Here is a 6964-nt window from a genome sequence, read left to right on the forward strand (position 1 = left end):
CATTTATTTCATGGCGCTTTACATGTGAGGAGGGGTATACATAATAAAAACAGGTACAATAATCTTGAACAATATAAGTCACAACTGGTACAGGAGGAGAGAGGACCCTGCCCGTGAGGGCTTACAATCTACAAGGGATGGGTGAGGATACAGTAGGTAGTGATAGAGCTGGTCGGGCAGTGGTTTGGTCGATCGGTGATTACTGCAGGTTGTAGGCTTGCCAGAAGAGGAGGGTCTTCAGGTTCTTTTTGAAGATTTTGATGGTAGGTGAGAGTCTGATATGTTGTGGTAGAGAGTTCCAGAGTAGGGGTGATGCGCGAGAGAAATCTTGTATGATATTGTGGGAAGAGGAGATAAGAGGGGAGTAGAGAAGGAGATCTTGTGAGGATCGGAGGTTGCGTGCAGGAAAGTACCGGGAGACGAGGTCACAGATGTATGGAGGAGACAGGTTGTGGATGGCTTTGTATGTCATGGTTGGTTAGGCTTTTGTACTGGAGTCTCTGAGTAATGGGGAGCCAGTGAAGGGATTGACAGAGGGGAGAGACCAGGGAATAGCGGGGGGACAGGTGGATTAGTCGGGCAGCTGAGTTTAGAATAGATTGGAGGGGTGTGAGAGTGTTCAAGGGGAGGCCACAGAGCAGGAGGTTACAGTAGTCAAGGCAGGAGATGATGAGGGCAAGGACTAGGGTTTTTGCAGATTCTCGGTTTAGGAATGTGCGGATCCGTGAAATATTTTTGAGCTGAAGGCGGCAGGAAGTGGAAAAGGCTTGGATATGCCGTTTGAAGGAGAGATCAGTGTCAAGTATTACCCCGAGACAGCGAGCTTGTGGGACTGGGGAGAGTGGGCTGTCACGCAAATACCACAATGGCAAATATGTGGCCTTTTTGTTTTTTGTAGGCTAAATAGTCCTGTATGTAATTTGAGTAACTGACAGCAAAAAGACGTGGTCCTCCAGCTTACAATGACCAAACTTGGAGCACATAGATATATGAGGGCTGTCACAGAAATACCACACTGGCAAATATGTGTCCTGGTTTTTTTTAAATGCCAAATAGTGCTGTATATAATTAGAGTAACAGACAGCAAAAACAGTGGCAAAACGGACAACAATGCTCAAACTTGGAGCACGCAGATATCTGAGGGCTGTCACGAAAATACTACACTGGCAAATATGTGGCCTTTTTATATTTTTTTATGCTAATTAGTGCTGTATATAATTAGAGCAACAGACAGCTTAAAGTGGTACTCCGGCCTACAATGACCAAACTTGGAGCACCCAGGTATATGAGGGCTGTCACGGAAATATTACACTGCAAACATGTGGCCTTTTTATATTTTGCTAGGCTAAATAGTGCTGAATATAATTTGAGTAACAGACAGCAAAAAAGTGGTATTCCTGCCTATAATGACCAAACTTGGAGCACGCAGATATATGAGGATTGTCACGGAAATACCACACTTGCAAATATGTTGCCTTTTAATATTTTTTTATGCTAAATAGTGCTGTATATAATTTCAGTAACAGACAGCAAAAAAAGTGGTCCACCGGCCTGCAATGCCAAAAGAGCACAGATATATGAGGGCTGTCACGGAAATACCACACTGGCAAATATGTGGCCTGTTTTTTAAAAAAAATGCCAAATAGAGCTGTATAAAATTAGAGTAACAGACAGCAATAACAGTGGAAAAATGGAATACAATGCCTTAACTCAGATATATGAGGGCTGTCACGAAAATACCACACTGCCAAATATGTGGCCTGTTTTTTTTTAAAATGTCAAATAGTGCTGTATACAGTTATATGAAAAAGTTTGGGCACCCCTATTAATCTTAAGCTTAATGTTTTATAAAAATTGTTTTTTTTTGCAACAGCTATTTCAGTTTCATACATCTAATAACTGTTGGGCATAGTAATGTTTCTGCCTTGAAATGAGGTTTATTGTACTAACAGAAAATGTGCAATCTGCATTCAAACAAAATTTGACAGGTGCATAAGTATGAGCACCCTACCAGAAAAGTGACATTAATATTTAGTTGATCCTCCTTTTGCAAAAATAACAGACTTACTAAAGCACTTTTTTTTGTTTTCTAACCTCATTGAGCTTTGAACTTCATAGCCAGGTGTATGCAATCATGAGAAAAGCTACTTAAAGTGGCCACTTGCAAGTTGTTCTCCTGTTTGAATCTCCTCTGAAGAGTGGCATCATGGGCTCCTCAAAACAACTGTCTAATGATCTGAAAACAAAGATTATTCAACATAGTTGTTCAGGGGAAGGATACAAAAAGCTGTCTCAGAGATTTAACCTGTCAATTTCCACTGTGAGGAACATAGTAAGGAAATGGAAGAACACAGGTACAGTTCTTGTTAAGGCCAGAAGTAGCAGGCCAAGAAAAACATCAGAAGGGTAGAGAAGAAGAATGGTGAGATCAGTCAAGGACAATCCTCAGACCACCTCCAGAGAGCTGCAGCATCAACTTGCTGCAGATGGTGTCACTGTGCATCGGTCAACAATAAAATGCACTTTGCACAAGGAGAAGCTGTATGGGAGAGTGATGCGAAAGAAGCCGTTTCTGCAAGCACGCCACAAACAGAGTCAGCTGAGGTATGCAAAAGCACTAGGGTTGAGCGACTTTTAGTTTTTTAGGGTCGAGTCGGGTTTCGCGAAACCCGACTATCTCAAAAGTCGAGTCGAGTGGAATTGGCCGATTATCGTGAAAAGTTGGGGATCGACCGAAACACGAAACACTATGCAAGTCAATGGGGGAGCATAGTTGGAAGTGAGTGGAGGCCAGGAAAACATGTACAGTGGCCATTTTAATGGCAAAAACATCCATTCTTGTTACTGAAGCTTGTCAATCTTAATTTACCTTATAATAATAGTAAGGCATTGGAAATTGGGGGTCATTTGGCTAAAGTTGTGGGGGGTAGGGCTGGTTCAAGTATTTAGTGGGCCCAGGAAATCTGGACCACGTCACGGCAGTGGAGCAGGGAGAGGTAAGTATTTCAACTTTGCAAGTCCTGTGATCCGTAGCAAGCAGGGGGGGGCCCACTCGTTGGCATTGGCACTGGCACTGGCACAGGGCCCCTCAAAGTACGGCGGTGTGTTTGCACGGCGGGGGCGCCTCCCACCGGCAGCGACACTTTTGCGTACTATGAGGGGCTCTGTGCCAGTGACGTCGCCAACGAGTATTCCTCCCCTACCTGATGAAGGAACCTGCACTTTCATCTGCACCTTCCTCTTTGTCCCCGTGTAAGGTGGTATGGTATGCGGGAAGGGGAACCTGACTTTCAGCAGGGTCACAATCTTGCTGTGTAGCATGCACGGGGAATGTTGCGTTATGGGTCAATGTACCAGCAGACTCATCTATCACTGGCTGGGCAATGGGCAGGATGAGGAGGAAACACAGATATAGGCCCAAAGAATAAAGTGGGCTAAATGCAGTTCAAAATTGGTAACAGGACTAACCAGGGGGCATTGCTTTGTTCAGTGGAGCACAACTGTAATGAGAGGCTGACACAGAGAGTAGGCCCAAATCAGTAAGTAGTCTAAATGCAGTTCAAAATTGGCAACAGTAGTAAACAGGCGGCACAGCTTTGTTCAGTGGAGGAGAACAGCAAGGAGCAGCAGACACCGATAGTAGGCCCCAACCCAACTAGTAGGCCAAATGCAGTCTAACATTAACAACTACTTAACGAGAGCCTGAAAATGGAATTTCAGGACAGGAAACCAGGAGAACAGCAAGGAGCGGCAGACACTGTTAGTAGGCCCCAACCCAACTAGTAGGCCAAATGCAGTTGTTCCATTTAACAACTGTTTAACAAGAGCCTGAAGATAGAAGCTCAGGAAAGGCAACCTGGAGAACACCTTGGAGCGGCAGACACCGTCTCTACAACCCAGACCCAACTTGTAGGCCTAATGCAGTGTTGTTTCAACAACTACTTAACACGAGCATGAAGATTGAAGCTATGGAGAGGCAACCTGGAGAACACCTTGGTGCGGCAGACACCGTCTCTACAATCCAGACCCAACTTGTAGGCCTAATGCAGTGTTGTTTCAACAACTACTTAATACGAACATGAAGATTGAAGCTATGGAGAGGCAACCTGGAGAACACCTTGGAGCGGCAGACACCATCTCTACAACCCACACCCAACTTGTAGGCCTAATGCAGTGTTGTTTCAACAACAACTTAACACGAGCATGAAGATTGAAGCTATGGAGAGGCAACCTGGAGAACACCTTGGAGCAGCAGACACCGTCTCTACAACCCAGACCCAACTTGTAGGCCTAATGCAGTGTTGTTAAACAACTACTTAACACGAGCATGAAGACTGAAGCTATGGAGAGGCAGACACCTTCTCTACAACCCAGACCCAACTTGTAGGCCTAATGCACTGTTGTTTCAACAACTACTTAACACGAGCAAGAAGATTGAAGCTATGGAGAGGCAACCTGGAGAACACCTTGGAGCAGCAGACACCGTCTCTACAACCCAGACCCAACTTGTAGGCCTAATGCACTGTTGTTTCAACAACTACTTAACACGAGCATGAAGATTGAAGCTATGGAGAGGCAACCTGGAGAACACCTTGGAGCGGCAGACACCGTCTCTACAACCCAGACCCAACTTGTAGGCCTAATGCAGTGTTGTTTCAACAACTACTGAATGAGAGCTAGAAGATCAAAGCTATGGAGAGGCAACCTGGAGAACACCTTGGAGCGGCAGACACCGTTAGTAGGCCCTACCGAAGTAGTAGCCCCAATGCAGTTTTCAAATTCCTATAGGCTGAAAACCAGACTATTGACGCTCAGCTTTTTTCAGAGGAGGACAGCTGTATTGAGTGGCACAGACAGACACAGGTAGTAGGCCTTAAACAAAACATTTGGCTCAATGCAGTTTAAAAAAGGTTCCAGGGGTACACAGGCAGCATTGCTGTGTTCAGTGGAGAACAATCTCAATTATGGACCGCAGACAGACTTAGTACGCCTACAATTAAAAAAAGGATGCTCTATGCAATTTAAAATAGGTTCCAGGGGTACATGGGCAGCAGTGGTGTGGTCAGTGGAGGACTATTGGAAGGAGGGACCGCAGACAGGCTTAGTAGGCCTAACATAACAAAAGCAGGCTGTAGGCACTTTAAAATAGGTTCCAGGGGTACACGGGCAGCATTGGTCTGGTCAGTGGAGGACTATTGGAAGGAGGGACCGCAGACAGGCTTAGTAGGCCTAACATAACAAAAGCAGGCTGTAGGCACTTTTAAATAGGTTCCAGGGGTACACGGGCAGCAGTGGTCTGGTCAGTGGAGGACTATTGGAAGGAGGGACCGCAGACAGGCTTAGTAGGCCTAACATAACAAAAGCAGGCTCTAGGCATTTTAAAATAGGTTCCAGGGGTACACGGGCAGCAGTGTTCTGGTCAGTGGAGGACTATTGGAAGGAGAGAAAGCAGACAGGCTTAGTAGGCCTAACATAACAAAAGCAGGCTGTAGGCACTTTAAAATAGGTTCCAGGGGTACACGGGCAGCAGTGGTCTGGTCAGTGGAGGACTATTGGAAGGAGGGACCGCAAACAGGCTTAGTAGGCCTAACATAACAAAAGCAGGCTGTAGGCACTTTAAAATAGGTTCCAGGGGTACACGGGCAGCAGTGGTCTGGTCAGTGGAGGACTATTGGAAGGAGGGACCGCAGACAGGCTTAGTAGGCCTAACATAACAAAAGCAGGCTGTAGGCACTTTAAAATAGGTTCCAGGGGTACACGGGCAGCAGTGGTCTGGTCAGTGGAGGACAATTGGAAGGAGGGACCGCAGACAGGCTTAGTAGGCCTAACATAACAAAAGCAGGCTGTAGGCACTTTAAAATAGGTTCCAGGGGTACACGGGCAGCAGTGGTCTGGTCAGTGGAGGACTATTGGAAGGAGGGACCGCAGACAGGCTTAGTAGGCCTAACATAACAAAAGCAGGCTGTAGGCACTTTAAAATAGGTTCCAGGGGTACACGGGCAGCAGTGGTCTGGTCAGTGGAGGACTATTGGAAGGAGGGACCGCAGACAGGCTTAGTAGGCCTAACATAACAAAAGCAGGCTGTAGGCACTTTAAAATAGGTTCCAGGGGTACACGGGCAGCAGTGGTCTGGTCAGTGGAGGACTATTGGAAGGAGGGACCGCAGACAGGCTTAGTAGGCCTAACATAACAAAAGTAGGCTGTAGGCACTTTAAAATAGGTTCCAGGGGTACACGGGCAGCATTGGTCTGGTCAGTGGAGGACTATTGGAAGGTTGGACTGCAGACAGGCTTAGTAGGCCTAACATAACAAAAGCAGGCTGTAGGCACTTTAAAATAGGTTCCAGGGGTACACGGGCAGCAGTGGTCTGGTCAGTGGAGGACTATTGGAAGGAGGGACCGCAGACAGGCTTAGTAGGCCTAACATAACAAAAGCAGGCTGTAGGCACTTTAAAATAGGTTCCAGGGGTACACGGGCAGCAGTGGTCTGGTCAGTGGAGGACTATTGGAAGGAGGGACCGCAGACAGGCTTAGTAGGCCTAACATAACAAAAGTAGGCTGTAGGCACTTTAAAATAGCTTCCAGGGGTACACGGGCAGCAGTGGTGTGGTCAGTGGAGGACTATTGGAAGGAGGGACCGCAGACAGGCTTAGTAGGCCTAACATAACAAAAGCAGGCTGTAGGCACTTTAAAAATAGGTTCCAGGGGTACATGGGCAGCATTGGTCTGGTCAGTGGAGGACTATTGGAAGGAGGGACCGCAGACAGGCTTAGTAGGCCTAACATAACAAAAGCAGGCTGTAGGCACTTTAAAATAGGTTCCAGGGGTACACGGGCAGCAGTGGTCTGGTCAGTGGAGGACTATTGGAAGGAGGGACCGCAGACAGGCTTAGTAGGCCTAACATAACAAAAGTAGGCTCTATGCACTTGGAATTATCTTGCAGGGGTACACAGGCTGCATTGGTG

Source organism: Ranitomeya imitator, chromosome 5 (assembly GCF_032444005.1).
Source record: "Ranitomeya imitator isolate aRanImi1 chromosome 5, aRanImi1.pri, whole genome shotgun sequence".
Lineage (NCBI taxonomy): Eukaryota > Metazoa > Chordata > Amphibia > Anura > Dendrobatidae > Ranitomeya > Ranitomeya imitator.